The following is an 18,360-nucleotide window of genomic DNA, read 5'->3' on the forward strand; positions in this document are numbered from 1 at the left end:
CCTGGGCCGCAAGGATCGTTTTTTAAAACCGATAACGATTGTATCTCAAGACAAGTTGTTTATTAAGAGATCTTTTTTGGCCCAGAGAACTACAAACAGAGCAGAGGTTGAAGGGATCAAATGTACTGTGAGTGCCTATAGCCTTGTAAAAAACACCGAGGGAATGGAGCCGTATCTTTATCTTATGTACAACGCCCAGGATAGATTTTTAATGTCCCGTTTTAGGCTCAATCTTTTACCTTATCTACTGGCTGACCCACCAGGTTTTATACTTCCAATTGAGCAGAAGGGTGCCTGCAGCTGCGACAATAGCTCTCCGCAGGACACCCTTCATTTTGTACTCTTATGTTCCTTTTATTCAATGCCTAGGCATAGATTTTTGGTAGGAATTTTAAAGCAAGCTAAATTAATACATGCTAAAGAGGCTCTAATTTTCTTGCAAAAAGCGGCTGACCCCTTGACATTATGTTGTATCAGGAACTTTATTAAAGTTGCGGTGCGATTGAGGGCAACTAGAGAGTAAGTTGGATTGTCATCATCACAATGAATTGTTTTGTCTAGTCCCCTTTTTAACTATGTATGTAGTAGCAGTCAGGGTCTTGGTAATGATTTAATTGTATTTTTAACCGTTTGTATATATGTGCTTCTATGGTGTTTTTTAATCATCGAATAAAGAATGACTGACTGACAGCTTAATCATAAAACTTGATTCCCCTCACACCCCCCTGATTTGTGTGCTAATCCACAGACCCCCCCATCACATGCCACTTTTCTCCCAACAACTGGGTGAAAAAATATCCAATCTAGCAGTTAACTATGCCAACATCCTAATAATTGGGGATTTCAATTATTGGGCTAGCGATGTAATGGACGGCACAAGATCTGTTGAATTGTCTGACGTATTCAATGGGCTGAATTGAGCTCAACATGTGACAGCTTCCACTCATAGCAAAGGCCACACCCTTGATCAAGTCTGGACAGCCAACCTGACGGTTTCTAATTTGATGGTCTCTCCATGCACTTGGTCAGACCACTATTTCATAAAATTTTCCTTCACCAACCTGTATTTAGCTACGTCCCAAGCTAAGGCAACCCTCATGTCAAGAAAATGGAGCTACTCAAACATCGATGACTTCTGCAACCTGCTAGCTACTACAGTCCCTTCTGAACAGTCCTTGATTAATAGACATGAAGAAAGTATTACATCTTGGTTAGTGGCCACTAGTGATAGTCATTTCCCCATCAGGAAAGTCAATAGAGTTAGACACTGCGATGCCCAACGTTGGTTTTCCGAAGATCTAAAACTAAAAAAAACGTGCCCTCCACCACGCCAAATGTGACTGGAGACGAAATTACTCTTTAGATAAAAAAGACCTATATCAAACCCAACTTAAACAGTATAATAATGCTATTTTACAAACTAAGGCAACCTATTTCTCCAACAAAATATTGATTTCCACTTATAAATCTAAGGAAATCTTTGCAATTGTTGCCGAGCTATCCAACACGGATGGGGTCACGGAGAAACTCGCCCCTACACAAGCACTATGTGATTCACTTAATACTTGTTTAATTGAAAAATGATTACCATCAAAACTAGTATACCTGCTAACTCTCCTCCTAAAGTTCAGCCATCCAAGCTCAGGAACCCTCACTCCCTGGAGAGTTACTTTCCATCAGCACAGAAGTCTTTGAGCCTACTAATGTAGGTCGGATCTGTCTCTCTGACGGACTGCTGCCCTCCTCACATCTTAAGGGAAGCTTTCCTCACATGTCCCAACCCTCCTCGCTCGCTATTGAACAACTCCCTTATTTAGGGGGTAGTTCCCAAAGCATTTAAAGAAGCTGAAATTGTTCCCATTTTGAAGAAAGTAGGGGCAGACCCTTTAGCCCTTACGAACTATCGCCCCATTTCCTTACTCCTCTTCTTAGCCAAGGTACTGAAAGCTCATGTTGCAAACTGCCTCTGACCTTTTATTAAACGGTCCCACTTTCTTTACCCCCATCAGGCAGGCCTCCGACCTTCCCATTCTACACAGGCTGTTATTTTGATAGTCCTAGTGTGGAAATATGGATTTTTCTGGTCAGTTATGTCCCCTATCTTGGACCCCAACGGTTCTATTCGTATGTTACAAGTACATGTATGTTCCCTCCAGTTCCAGTTATGAAGACGCAAATACATGTGCGTCCATCGTTAACATGTCCTCTTTCAGATCCGCCATGAATGGGCCGGATATTCCATTCCTAAATACGAAAGGCCACCGCCTTTATATGGTTCACTTATGCCATTTTACAGTCCAGGCAAGTAGGCCCTGATCCTGTCATCAAGCTTTTCTGCTTTCTGCCTCTGAAAGCTCCAGTCTGAGCCTGCATCTGTGACCATGAACTTTGTCTCATCCTCTGCGCGGCTCACAGTGCCTGACATCAGCTTGCTGCCTGCCAAGAACTGTATTTCACCTTCGAAATTATCTGCTCCGTTCCCTGCCCAATGCATTCCTGTCTAGTAGTTTAAGTAAACATTCTGCCAGCTACCGAGCAAAGGCCCGGCTTCTCTGTCTTTATACAAGTAATTCATAGCCCTATTACCATGGAAGACTTGTGCCCTCGCGTCTAGTGTAGACACTTAGACGCTTGTACACGCACTAACAGTCAGTATAGTCAGTATAGAATAAGATTCTACTCTAAAGGACCTCTCTTTTGGATAACATAGTTCTTTAAACATAGGATGTTAGATATGATTTGGGATTAGGTTGACTTGACCCTCTAGACATCTGTCGCCACATGTAGAGCTAAATGTCAAGTCCCCGTCACCCCCTAGCTGCACGTCAATCACACGTCATGCTGCTGCGCGCGCATGTCTGCCAAGTATTTCTGCTGACATTGCGAAATTCTTTCATAGAACCACCCTATTATGACATCACATCTGATGACGTACTTTAGCCACACCCAGTTACACCTACTTTTGCTACGTATGTATGTTTTTATCTTCCTTATCAATTGTTACGCCTCTCGCATTTGCTTCACTGTAATGCCTATTGTATAAAAGTGATTAATTATCAATAATGTATGTACTTCACTTCCTGAGCCTCCGTGGTGATGGAACCTGGAGTCCACGATTTCGAAATCATCCATTGGAATAAAGCCCGTTCCTAACCTCTAATACCACGGATTCTGCCTCTTATTTATTGAGCTATTTTTATTATGTTCTGTATCAAATTAAGTCCCGGTAATTAAATTATTTACCACATGAATGGCGCCCGAACAGGGACACTTTCTCATCTCACGCGCCGGCGGTGCGTTGCAGGCCCGGTCTCCTGCCACAGCTGGACGGACAACAACGCGTACCAGCAGGATTTCCTGTATCTCCCTCCGGTCAAGCGGGGGCGACTGAGGCTGCGATCAACACCCAGACGAGGCGGTGAGAAGTGCGAAGTATCCCGACCAGAGCCTAGCTGAGAGAGCAAGATCCGAGGTATACAGAGGCCCACCAGGTTTCCGATGTCCTGAAGTGTCCGAAGTTTTCAAGTCCAGTCCGGTCCAGTTCAGTTCAGTTCCGTTCCGAGGCCTTCCGTTCCGAGCTACCCGGTGAGTACCATTACTGGGGAGGCGTTCTGGCGTGCACATAAGTTGTGCCGATCCAGACGGGTTTGGGTACACAAATCCGGTCTGCACTGTTTTAGCAGTGTATCTGTACTGTTTAGCAGTATATCTAGTATATCAAGTATATAAATTCAGAATAATTCCGTTTAATGTCGAGAATTACGTTTTATGATTAAGTTTTCTTAGATCGTCATCTTCATTGTTGCTCATTTAAAAATGTTAAATGTTAAATGTATTGATACGTCCTGCATATTGTGGTATGAATGACTGTTCATTATCGTGGTTTATTGTATTAAGTTTGTTCAAGACCAAGTATCAGACCAGTTCTCAATATGCCGCTCTTTTCGAAACTAAGACAGATCACAACTAGAAAAGGGGTACTCGAAGAAGCTGTTCCCATCCCTCCTAGGGACACTCCAGGGTATTTCATGTATCACAAACACGGTTTAGACGCTATATTATTTCTTGACCTATGGGTAGACTACACTAAGGAATTACCAGAAAGTCAGAGGTGGCCCGCAGCTGGGACCTGGGATGCAGATTGCATCGTGAAAGTAGAGGAAGAATTATGGAAAAGGAAAGCCAGACAGTCACAGAAAGACGCCATTGAATTATGGCGTAAAGAATCGTATAGACGAACAGAAAAAGCACGTAGACAGGAAGAGAAGAGTAAAGAGAATTCAAATAAAGTCCGAGAAAATCTATTAATTGAAGAAGGTACACGAGTGAAATCAGAACAAGTAGACAGACAAAGAAATGCCCTTATGAAGGGTATGTATCCCCTTCTGGCCGAGGGATTACCTAAGGCTACTCCGGGGATACCAAAAGACTTGCCACCCCCATTATTTCCAATAAAAGTACATCCTAAGGGGCATCCTAGAACCGCAGAAGATGTTTTTCTTTCCTCATATTTAGATGACGCAGCTCCCGAGTATGCTAACCCCGCCCCACATAGACCGTTGGCCGGGGAGGTTCAACGCCAAGATCCTGTATCTGTATCCTTACAGCATCAAATCCTGACACAAGTTCCGGCAAGCACGTCCGTTTCCACATCTGTTCCTACAGCTACTTCTATAGCTGTGTCCACACCTATAGTTGCTGTATCGCGTTCTACGAATCCTTTCACGCCCGATACTCCAGACGGGGTTACTGGAGGTGCTACCAACATTTTCTCTACGCCACCCAGAGTAAATAAACTTACCTTTCAAGAGTCAGCACATCCACGTACCCCCAAACTCATAAATGCCCGCACGCTTAAGGAACTTCTGGTAGATTGTAGATATGACCCTGTGCCCGGCAAAGAGGACGAAATGATCATGGCATCATTACGTATCAGACGAGCCGCGGTGTATTTAGGGAAGTTACCAGGAATGACTGTGCATCTAGATAATATATATCATTATGTCCAAACAGGGCGAGACTCTGAATGTATTAACAGAGCTATGGAATACCAGAAAGTGGAGATACAGGGGGAACTGTTACGTTTCCTCATAAATTGCGTAATCAGAAATCAAGACCGACCGGGGGTAGATCCGGAAATAATGCAAACTCTTACCAGATGGAGCCAGAATATATCAGAAGGGAGACATGATAGGCAAAAATGTATAATAGCCATGTGCAGAAAGATCCGAAAAGAAATAGAACGCCTACACGAAGAAAGATTAGCGGTAGACCAGTTTGAACAAAACGAGGAGGAAGAAGGATCAGGACCGTCCACAGGACAGTCAGAAACGATAGCCTATGTAGGTAGAGGAAGATCTTGTAATAGTACTAGATGTTTTACTGACCCGATACGTCCGATATGTCCAGATAATAACAGGAATTTCCAAACACCTATAATAAATATGAGGTCCCCCGAGCATTCGTTCCAAGCCGCTGACAAATTACTGCGAGAACGAAGGGGTTATCATTTACTCGATTCTATGGATGAACAAGAATTAGCCAGGTCAGCCGTTCATTGGGTTGACAGTCCCGGAAAATATGGTGATGATACAGTAGCACACACATTTTTGAACCTCACCCCAGATGAACAGCGTTTAGCTGGGATTTATATGATTCAACAACTTCTTATACTATATAAAAGCCAACATTCAGATCCTGGTCCCTTACCTGATATATTGACTGAATTACTCACGAATAGATGGAGAGGTTCAGGTACAAAGTTAATTAAGGAAATACTAGAATCCAGAAAGCAGTACATTCTTTTTGTATGTCCAGAACATGTTTCACTGCCCATCAAGGAAAGACCGATGTATTACATGGACAGACAGAATCCCTTACGAGAAGTGCACCCAATAAAGGGCGAGGACAATCAGTTTAAACGTGTATATGTATATACGCCCATATCGAAAATAGAATTGTTAGAAATGAAGAAAGTGGTACCCAGTCATGACAAAGACCCAGCGGGTTTCCACCGAGAAATTAAAGACATGTTACTCATGGGAGAGTATACCTATCCCGACATTATGACAATATTAAAGGTATTAATGCCTGCTGGCATTTATGAAAAACTCAAGGAAAAAGAGTGGGAGGTAGGAGACCAAAAGATAGATTGGACAGCATTAGAAAATGAAGAAAAGGCCCGAGGTCCAGGTTCGGGGCTTGGGGACAAAACTAAAGCACTACCAGGTTTATTAGTACAGGTACTGCCACGTTTATTAACTACGAAAAAGGAAGACTGGGGTGCAATCTCAGCCTGTAAACAAAAGCAAGATGAAGACACTAGTGATTTCTATGCCCGATTCGAAAAATGTTTTGGTATAAATAGTGGTATAAAAGCAAGTAGCGAGTCATACCCACATCTGTTTGTGACAAAATTAGTTGAAAATTCCTTGCCCCAAGTGAAGAATAGAGTATTAAAATTCGAGAGTACCTGGCAAGGTAATACCCCATCACAAATGTTACAAATGTTACAGTATCATTACAATAGAATTAGAGAAGAACAAGAACATGAACAAAGACGCATGAAAGACACAAAAATGAAAATGCTAGTCTCCCAGACAGTTCCAGCTGAAGGTCATAAAAAGGGTACGACACAGTCCGGTGATTCAGCAGGACCTGTAAAAGGGACATGCAACTATTGTAAACAACCAGGTCATTACATACACGACTGCCCAGTCCTGAAGCGTAATATCGCCATAGGTATTACAAAAGAAAGACCACGGCCACCTAGACAGGATCAGAATGAACAAGGAGCACCGCAGCATGCACAAGCCATGCCAGCTCCACAACAGTCTATACAGTTTGTGCCAGCCGCACCAGCGCTGCCGGCTGCTGCCACACAAACCACGACACGACAGCTGTACCAGACCGCACAGTATGACTATCCTGATTATCAACGATATGCATGAACCAGCCTAGAGAGGGAAGTTGACTTACCCCTTATCGAGGTCCCTGTAGACCAAGAAGGACCTTATGTACATAGTGAATTATTAGGCCAAGATAGAAAATTTTTACTTGATACAGGGGCAAGTCGAACAACTATAAAACGTAGTGAAGTTCCAGGGGCACCCCTCTCAGGCTCACAGAATATTTCCCTTGGTTTTTCAGGAAAACCTATTGTTAATGAAGTATCACAGCCTCTTCCACTTACGATAGGACCCTTGACCAGAACTACAGATTTATTGCTTACTAAATCATGTCCAGAAAACTTGTTAGGTATAAGAACACTGAAAGCTCTAGGAGCTATAATATGTTGTTCTCCGGAAGGAGTAAGATTGTTTTTACGTGATTTCAAAGGTCACTATGTGTCTCGAGATATGGATTCCCGACTGCAGACTTTACCCACACATTTATGGGCACAAGGCCCTACAGATGTTGGTTGCATGAACATTACACCATATCGAGTCACACTAAAGGCAGGAGTGGTACTACCACGAATGCGACAATATAAGTTACCCCCAGATGCTGTAATGGCTTTACTGCAAATCATTGACGAGCTTATTGGCCAAGGAGTGGTTGTGGAGACCGACTCCAATATATGTAATTCACCGATAATTCCGATTCTTAAACGAACTGATCCAAAGGCTCCCCCAGTATATCGATTGGTTATTGATCTGCGCGAATTAAATAAATGTATTGTACCACAATACCCCGTAGTTCCAGACATCTCTTCATTACTGACAGCTATTGATTCCGAAGCAACGTTCTTTACTGTAATTGATCTCAAGAATGCCTTTTTCAGCGTCCCAATAGATCCAGAAAGTCAATACTTGTTCGGATTCAGTTTAAATGGACGTAGCTTTAAATTCACACGCGCACCTCAAGGATTTACAGAAAGCCCCAGCATCTATAGCCAAGCACTGAAACGAGAACTTGACAGTATACACATGCCAGTCAACACTGCTCTGCTTCAATATGTCGATGATCTGCTGATCACCGCCCGAAGCGAACCTGAATGTGAAAAAGCATCACTGACGGTTTTACAAGTTCTAGCCGCAAAGGGACACAAGGTGTCCCCTTCTAAGCTGCAATTCTGTGTCCAGCGAGTTATTTACCTTGGTCACTCGCTGTCCAAGGAGGGAAGGCAGCTTACACCAGATCGCATCCAGCTAATTGCAAATATGCCAACACCCAAGACACAAAAGGAGGTGCGGGCTTTCATAGGCCTCACTTCATATTGTAGGCAGTGGATCCCTCAGTATGCATTTCTAGCAAAACCACTCATTCAATTAACAACACAGGAGGCAGCCACATCGACTGTCCTCCCTTGGACTCAGGAACACACACTAGCTTTTGAAAGCTTAAAGAAAGCTCTATGCCAAGCACCTGTTTTAGCAACACCATGTTACAGAAAACATTTTACACTCTTTGTTACAGAACGAGAAGGTACTGCCTTGTCAGTACTCACACAGGAACAAGCAGGATCACACAAACCGTGTGCTTATTTTTCTAGTACATTAGATCCCGTAGCTCAGGCTCTGCCTGCGTGCCTGAAATCAGTGGCAGCGACAGCTTTAGCAATCAGACAAAGCGATGCCATAGTGTTAGGACATCTATTGACAGTCCAAGTACCACATGCAGTAGAGGTTCTTGTGAATCGAACGCAAACACAACACTTGACTATAGCGCGACTTACAGGTTACGAATTAACATTGTTTCAGCCACATATAGAAATCAGACGTTGTAACACATTGAATCCTGCCACACTTTTACCTGTAAATGGAACAGACCCACTAGCTCATGACTGTATTGAAGTTATTACAATAACGACGAAACCCAGACAAGACTTGACAGATGTCCCATTGTCAGATCCAGACCTGACGTTGTATGTAGATGGTTCATGTATGAGAACAGGTACAGGAGAGTTAGTGGCCGCTTATGCAGTCACAACAGACACTGAAATTATTGAAACAAAGTGTATAAATACCTTGTCCGCTCAAGCAGCAGAGCTCATCGCTCTGACACAAGCCTGTATTCAAGCCACAAATAAAAGAGTCAACATATACACTGATTCACGTTATGCATTCGGAGTTGTACATGACTTCGGCGTGCTGTGGCGAGAGAGAGGTTATTTAACTTCTCACGGTGCCCACATTCAGCACGGACCCCTCATTCATGCCTTATTAGATGCAATACATTTACCCACTGCAATATCGATTATGAAATGCAAAGCTCATACGAAAGTTACTGATATCATTTCTCAAGGCAATGATCTAGCTGACAGAACAGCTAAACAGACTGCTCAAACTCAAACATCCGACATGACAAAGACAATAGTCCAGACACCAACACATTGCATGATGGTTAAGGATCCCGCTCTTGATGTAATGGACATACAGACACATGCTACTCCAGACGAAATAAGGAAATGGACTGAATTAGGAGGGATCCAAACGGATCAAGGATGGATGACGAAGGAAAAATCTGTGTGGTTCCTTCCTGATTCAATGGTCCAAGTCATTATTAACACTATCCATAGTCCAGCACATCTAGGAGAAAAAGCTATGCTAGACAGCATTCAACACATTTGGTTCAACAAACATTTACGAGCAGCAGCCAAACAAAAAGTCCGTACCTGTATGATCTGTTGTCAGTTCAACCCAGGAAAAAGCATTCCCGTAGAGCAGGGTGGATTTCAGCCTCCTGACCACCCTTTTGAAATTCTCCAGATGGATTATATCCAGATGGAACGATGTCGAGGATTCAAATATGTTCTCGTAGTTGTCTGTGCTCTTTCCCGTTGGACAGAGGCGTACCCGGTTTCAGATTACACTGCCCCGACTACTGCCAAACAGTTAGTTCGAGAATTCTTCCCACGATACGGTTTACCACGTGCTGTCTACTCAGATAACGGCCAGCCGTTCTCATCCGAACTAATGAAACACGTTTCACTTTTGTTAGGTTATCAGTGGAAATTCCACTGTGTCCGACACCCCGAGGCAGCAGGTCTCGTGGAAAGACATAATCAGACCCTGAAAATTAGATTGTCCAAAATATGCAGGGAGAAAGGTGTCGACTGGGTAGTAGCATTACCAGTTGCACTCTTTTACATGAGAATGGTAGCACACTCTCGAACAGGGCTATCCCCGTATGAGGTGATCTTTGGCAGACCACCAAATATGTGGGGGACGCCTATACCACGTAAAATAACTGATATTGACTGTAATATGCTGACAGATTATTTGGCTTCCTTGATGTCTGCACTACAATCTTGTCGTTCACAGGTAGCTGCAGCTTTTCCTGACAACATTGAGGTGAAACCCCACGACGTAATTCCGGGGGATCTCGTTTTAGTGAGGAACTTTGATCGAAAGACTCAGCTGGATCCTAGGTGGAGGTCGCCGCAATTGGTCTTACTCACCACAAGGACAGCCGTGAAGATCGAAGGCAGAAAAGGCTGGATACATTCAAGTCATATCAAGAAATTTTATGGATTACCATCGGATATAAAAACCACACCTTGCGTGTCTTCACCCATTGACTCAAAACTTCCTTTGGTTGACTCAAGCAGTCACGAACAATATAAACTAAAACTTAGATCTAACCAGTCGGGCAATTTGATTGTTTAAGTCCTCTCCAAGGTGAAGCGGTTGAATTTGTCTCTGACATGTATCCCTTAGATCTGAATAGAGAAAGAACCCGAAAAATGTTGAAACGACATACATACTGTAAATCACTGCGTAGTCATTGCACAGTGACGTTATTGATTTTGTTTTTCCTAAGTCTTTTAATAATTACTGCAAGTATATTGTTGCACATATGTTATCCTATTTTTAGACATGTTTATAATGTTACTGCTGAACATTCTTTTAGTGAATTACCTCCGCATGAATTGTCATACAGATTTGCGCTGCGCAATAACACTTTTATTAGTATGTTACATCATTCCCATCAGGTTAGCAATGCTACAAATTGTTGGATATGTGGCCGACTCCCTCCCTATCAGAACTATAAAGGAATTCTACCTCTTTTTCCATACCCGTTCACACACAACGGCTCCTGTGGAGCATGGTTTAGTTTACTTAATTCCCAAGATTCGAACTCCGCAGTTTATCAAGACAATGGGGTATGGGGAAATCTGAACTTAGTTTTACTTAAAGTCTGCCACCCCAACAAGGAGGGACTTCCCAAAAGAACAGGAACTGATCTAGAAAATGAAGTATATGGATTAGGTAATTTTACGCTTAATCTCCTGATCTTGAATGTCGAATCCGAAGCTAATCCAAGTTTGCCCGCCATGTCAGTATTTCCAGTAAAAGGTGAATTATGTGTAAGAAAGAATGGTTCCATACATATGGGCCATAGTAGATGCACCATTGTAATAGAATTCAGTGATCAAGGCAAGTCGACATTTAGAGCTTCCCGCCATTCCTATTTTATATGTGGTCAGACGGCATATGTACGTTTGCCTCTAGACTGGGATGGTACCTGCTACATTGGATTCCTTTTGCCACCTGTTTTTCTAGCTCCTCCTGATTATCACAGAAATACTCATTTAGTACACAATAGAGAAAGGAGAGATCTCCCAATAGTCGATTACACTGAAACAGCATGGGAAAAATACACAGATTTCAATAAAGGTCTCTTTCCCTATATAGGTACCGTTACTAATAGTAAGCTGATACGTAGATTAACTAGAACACTGGAAGCAGTAGTGAACGAAACTATTTCCGCCTTAGGCAATTTAACAGAAGAGCAGTCTGCTATGCGGATTGTTGTACTTCAAAATCGTCTTGTCCTTGACGTCATCCTGGCCGATAGGGGCGGAGCTTGTAGGGTCATCGGATCAAGTTGTTGTGTATTCATACCAGAAAATTCGCCATCTGTATATAAAGCCATAACGCGCCTTCATAAGATTGTGAGCCAGATACACCAGAATCCAGGCACTTGGACTTGGTCCGGGTGGTTTTGGAGCGTGTTATCAGCCTGGGGATGGAGAGTTCTATCCTTCCTAGGTATTGGCCTTCTCATACTATTCAGTTGCTGCTTATGCCTACAATGTGGACCAGCGATTTGTGGTCTGTGTGCCACATCGTGTATTCCACATCAAGATTTTCGTTCAAAATCCCGGAAGAAGAAAGAAGAACAAATGATGCTATATGAACAGATCAATGGATTGATGAAGATTGATATCTCTTGACGGGCAAGTAGGGGACAAGGAGGGAATGTGGAAATATGGATTTTTCTGGTCAGTTATGTCCCCTATCTTGGACCCCAACGGTTCTATTCGTATGTTACAAGTACATGTATGTTCCCTCCAGTTCCAGTTATGAAGACGCAAATACATGTGCGTCCATCGTTAACATGTCCTCTTTCAGATCCGCCATGAATGGGCCGGATATTCCATTCCTAAATACGAAAGGCCACCGCCTTTATATGGTTCACTTATGTCATTTTACAGTCCAGGCAAGTAGGCCCTGATCCTGTCATCAAGCTTTTCTGCTTTCTGCCTCTGAAAGCTCCAGTCTGAGCCTGCATCTGTGACCATGAACTTTGTCTCATCCTCTGCGCGGCTCACAGTGCCTGACATCAGCTTGCTGCCTGCCAAGAACTGTATTTCACCTTCGAAATTATCTGCTCCGTTCCCTGCCCAATGCATTCCTGTCTAGTAGTTTAAGTAAACATTCTGCCAGCTACCGAGCAAAGGCCCGGCTTCTCTGTCTTTATACAAGTAATTCATAGCCCTATTACCATGGAAGACTTGTGCCCTCGCATCTAGTGTAGACACTTAGACGCTTGTACACGCACTAACAGTCAGTATAGTCAGTATAGAATAAGATTCTACTCTAAAGGACCTCTCTTTTGGATAACATAGTTCTTTAAACATAGGATTTAAGATATGATTTGGGATTAGGTTGACTTGACCCTCTAGACATCTGTCGCCACATGTAGAGCTAAATGTCAAGTCCCCGTCACCCCCTAGCTGCACGTCAATCACACGTCATGCTGCTGCGCGCGCATGTCTGCCAAGTATTTCTGCTGACATTGCGAAATTCTTTCATAGAACCACCCTATTATGACATCACATCTGATGACGTACTTTAGCCACACCCAGTTACACCTACTTTTGCTACGTATGTATGTTTTTATCTTCCTTATCAATTGTTACGCCTCTCGCATTTGCTTCACTGTAATGCCTATTGTATAAAAGTGATTAATTATCAATAATGTATGTACTTCACTTCCTGAGCCTCCGTGGTGATGGAACCTGGAGTCCACGATTTCGAAATCATCCATTGGAATAAAGCCCGTTCCTAACCTCTAATACCACGGATTCTGCCTCTTATTTATTGAGCTATTTTTATTATGTTCTGTATCAAATTAAGTCCCGGTAATTAAATTATTTACCACACTAGAGGAACTAAGTAAAGGGAAAGACAAGGGTACCATGCAGGCCCTGGCGCTTCTCGATCTCTCCGCAGCATTCGACACGGTCGACCATGAACTTCGGGTAGACCGTGTCAGTAATGCAGGGATACAGGGCCTGCCCTTAAGTGGCTTATGTTTTTTCTAGGGGATCGCTCTCAAGCTGTACTCCTCGCACAATTCTCTACCTCCAAAGTCAAATTGACATGTGGGGATCCGCAGGGCTCCTCACTGTCACCACACCTGTTTAATTTGTACTTGTGCCCTCTTATTCAATCCCTTGGCGAAAGGAAGGCAGGCACCTTCAACTATGCTGACAATCTTCAATTGATCTTTGACACTGACAAGTCAGCCGCCTCCTTCACTAAATTTCAATCTATCATGCGACATATAAGCAGCTGGATGAGCAGTAACCACCTGAAATTAAATCCAGATACAGAATTGATCCTAAATGGTGGGCCCTCAAACCATTGGGATTCTTTCTTCTGGCCGACTGAGTTGGGAGATCCCCCCCTGTCTATGAAATCCCAGATTTGGACAGTGGTCTCTACCTGTTTCTTACAGCTTTGTAAGATCAGGAAGATCAGCAGATTCCTCACTACTGAACCAATGACCCAAGTAGTTTTAGCCTTAGTCATCTCTCATATTGACTATGCTAATTCACTCTACTTTGATATACCGGCATATCAATCTAAAAGACTGCAAACTGGTTCAAAATCAGGCTGCTAGATTAATCTATCACAAGCCTAGATGGCACCATGTTACCCCTCTCATGAAAAAGTTACACTGGCTCCCAGTAGTCAAACGCAGTGCATTTAAGTTGGGATGCATAATTTTTAAAGCGCTTCATGGCAACTGTCCAGTGTTCGTATCTACTCGGGTACAGAGATACACCCCCCTATGGATCTTAGGTCTTTCCATCTAAAAATTCCTAACTACTCTGTCTTTTAAACACAAGAATCTGGGGGTACTAAGATTTACGGTCCTGACCCCTCAATTTTGGAACTCTCTTCCTCTGAATATCAGATCAATGACATCATATCCTTAATTTAGGAAACTTTTAAAGACCTGGCTCTTTCGCCAGGTGTATGAATGAATCACTTAGCGGCAGATCTTCCTGGACCCCAGCACCATGAAACCATGTGGTGTATGTACGCTTTATAAGTATTTTTAGCATACCATAATATACCAAATGGAGAACATTTCTTTTTAAAGTAGACGCGGTCTACTTTGAATTTCCTTTTGAAATCAGTTACCACCCAATTTGGGGGCCAGTAACTGATCAATGGTTCTACTGCAATTGTGATCCCAAACCATTGACACATCCCTTTCTGAATTGTAAGTAGAAGGAGGATGCCCCCTTCACACCCGTCCTATTTGTCATTCGGAGAGTGTCGCAAAAGCCATTTTTTGAATCGCAGGGTTTGTGACCATAAAAGGTTTTTGCACAGCTGACCCTTAATTATTTAATTTATGTTCCGTGTGAAACTTTATGTTAAGAAAATGTTATTACATCTACTATATGATAAAGAACTAGTTCAAACACAGGTTCAATTCTAGTGCATGAACACTCCAGAAGAAAAATCATTCATGGTTACACATCTCTCCCACCTTCCAGTCTGCATAATATCCATTTTGGGGCATATCACAAACATTTAAATATGGGTCTCCAGTGCTAAGTGTAGACAGTGCCGAGCAGTGGTCCCTAATGTGCATTTGTGAGGAAGAAGTCGGCGATAAAGCAGGAAGAGGGAGCCCCGGGCAGCTCAGGTAAGTCATTTTAATTACTTTTAAAACTCTTTTAAAGATTGTAAGGGCATTTGAAAGAGGGCGGGAGGGAGGCGGGCGGCGTGTAGTGGGGCTACACGGAGTGTGCGTAGATTTGCCCCCACTTCGTGATACTCCGCGTAGCCCCACATCACCCACTATGCCCAGGGTTATTAAAAAGAAGTCACAGACATGGTGGTCTGCTAACCCCAGCAGGCCACCATCCCTGGGTGAGCTAGTCATTCCTAAAGGGATTGCAAATATCACCTGCCTCATGAATATTAATGAGGCAGGCAATTTGCCACCCCATTAGGAATCGCAAACAGTGTCTGAGACACCGTTGTGAATTACATTTTGCGAGTCGCAAAGCGATGCAATTTGCAACTCCCAAATTTTAAGGGTCCTACATATGGCCCTTGGTGAGGTGCGGAGATTGTGAAAGTAAAGGTCATAGGATGTCATTTATTGTAAGACACAACAAAATGTAAACATCTATAAATGTACAGTTCACATTGAAGTGTTAGGAAAGCAAAAATGAAGCACAATGTTTTGAAATTCTGAAGTGCGATGAAAGCAAAGAATTTAATAGGATCAAAACAAGTCAAGACACTTTACTCGGTGATGCACAAATTATATTTACTGAAACCCAATTTCTTCACATTATCAATTGTGTGAAGTATAGTTAGTTAAGTATCTAGTGGCCATTTCAATGAAAAATGTGCTGTCTGTAAATGACAGCCCACTATCCCATGATGCTTTTGTGCAATAAAAAATCGCCTGCCTCATGTACATTAAAGCTAGATGGGTTGCAAAAGTTTGCCATTCTAAAAAGAAGGTCGTAGGTCTAAAACGTTTTGAGAAGCACTCTTTTATTACATATTTAAAAAAATGTTACATCAAGCACACAAAGTGACGAGCTTCCCTGCCCTACAGAAAGATTCTCCTTATGAAAAGAATCCAACAGTAGATTCAAGATGCACAAATCAGCAAACATCTTGCATCAAGCAACATTTAGAACAATGAAAAACACAAGTTTACAAGTTTTACCGTTTGCTCATATTTTAACTTAAAAAAAGAGGGCTTGTTTACAAGAGGCCTGTGCCGCCAGAGTGTCACTTTTTTTGACACTCTGGTGTTGGCACAGGGCTCGCAATCAAATCTATGAGGCGATGCAAAGGCAGTATGTGTGGCTTTGCAAGGTCTCATAGATATGGAGTAAGGCAAGACAGTGCAATGTGCTGTGATGCATTGCCTTACCATGTGCCAAGGAGGTGTTGCATGGGAGTAGTGGTGGGTGTTCCCACGCAACACCCATGGATTTTGACTCTGCCCCAGATTTACAAAATCATGTAAACTTGGGGTAGCGTCAACACCTTACGCCTCGCCAGAGCAGGCGCAATGATGAGAAATATTTTAATTTCTCCTTGTTTTTTCCTCTTTCCACTCTACAGCACACATGGAACAAGGAAAACGCCTCTCTGGATTGTGTTTGTGCAGGAAGATATGCCATCCTGTGCTTTCACTTTCCAAGCAGCCAGGGACAATGGCGGGCGCTTCTGTGAATAGGTCTCACATTTACAAGAGTTTGAGCTGTTGGGATTGTACATGACAATGCCTTTTATTTATGTGTTAATTAGCAAAACCTATAAATAAAAGGCATTGTCATTTACAAAGCCAATAGCTTAAACTCTCGCAAATGTGAGACCTAGTGGCCAGGTGGCGATTTTTGCAGTTGACATTTAAAAGGCCAATGATAGCCTGGAATGAGCCTTCCTCTAAGGCGTGATAAATTGCTTTGGGCTGGGACAGGGCTTTTTAGCCTGGACAAAACTATTGTATATGTATCCATCGGCAGAGTTCGGATGGGTTGAACTATCTCGAGTGGTTACAGCGTTGAGCATGAGACTTGCCAAGGCTGCCCTCTGTCACATTTGCTTTTTTCCCTAGCGATGCAGCCTCTGGGGGCTTTCTGAGGCATTACAGTCAATGCACAAACACATTAAATTGCATTGTATGCAGATGACGATGCTGAAATTTCTGCATGACACGGGGAGGGAGCTGACTGGAGCGCACCAGTTACTAGAGCATTTTGGGTCCCCTAAGGCCTATTGGCAGATGTCCTGTGTTTTTTTGACAATGGAGGCTGGGGAGCGTCCAGAGACACTATGGGGTGTGCAATGAGAGTCCAGATGTTTGCCTTACCTGGGGGTTCAGGTGTATCATGCTCCCATGGACTTGCTGGAGGGTAATGTGGGGAGGGCTCTGCGGGCTCTTTGCTCGAGCATTGAGTTTTGGTCTACACTCCCCCTATCAGTGGCTGGTCATTTAGCACTATTAACGATGGTGGATCTCCCCCGTTTACTATACCTTTTTGTGGTACTGCCAGTATAAATGCCTAGGGCACCTTTCTGGGAGATTGACTCACGCATCACATGATTTATTTGGGGATTGGGCCACAGGAGGGTGGCTTTACACACCCTTCAGAGGTCGAGAGAGATGGAGGCTTAGCCGTTCCCGACTTTGAAGCCTATTATAATGCGGCACAATTTCAGTTGCTCATGCAGTGGATGGCGAGCAGACTCGCTCCTGGGAGGACACTGGCCCTTTGTGTGCTAGGTCTTTCTGAACTGAATATGGTGGTGCTTGGACTCCGTCCTCCTAAGCTTGATGGCCACCATAGAATTTCACGTTCTGCAGTGGTGCTGGGTGTGGAGCCTGTGAAGGGCATGGGTGAAATTTCCATGTACCCCAGCTAACTCACTGGGACTTCTTGAAAGGCTCCCACACGGTGGTGATTGGCGAGGCCTGACAGACTGGGCGGCAGCAGGCGCAACAACAGTGGGGACCCTCTTTTCCAATGGAATGCTACTTCTGTTCCAAGGAGTTCCGATCACAATATGACCTACCAAAGGGCCATTTTCTTCTTCATGCTGCGGTGACTACAGCACTTCTCAGACACTGGGGAATGGGCATGGCAAAACCACCACACGCAAAAAAGCTGTCAATACTTGTTCACCTCTCCGGGTACCTTTAAAGCTGTCACTTGTCTATATAAAATAATAAGGGGTGGTGCACTACTACTTCTAGATAATCTTAGAGCCACCTGGACAGAGGATCTGGGGGCGCTCATACCAGAGAAAGATTGGACATCCATCTTGGAACATATACTCAAGGTCTCCCGAAATG

The sequence above is a fragment of the Triturus cristatus genome, chromosome 2_1, assembly GCF_964204655.1.
Source record: "Triturus cristatus chromosome 2_1, aTriCri1.1, whole genome shotgun sequence".
NCBI classification, from domain to species: Eukaryota; Metazoa; Chordata; class Amphibia; order Caudata; family Salamandridae; genus Triturus; species Triturus cristatus.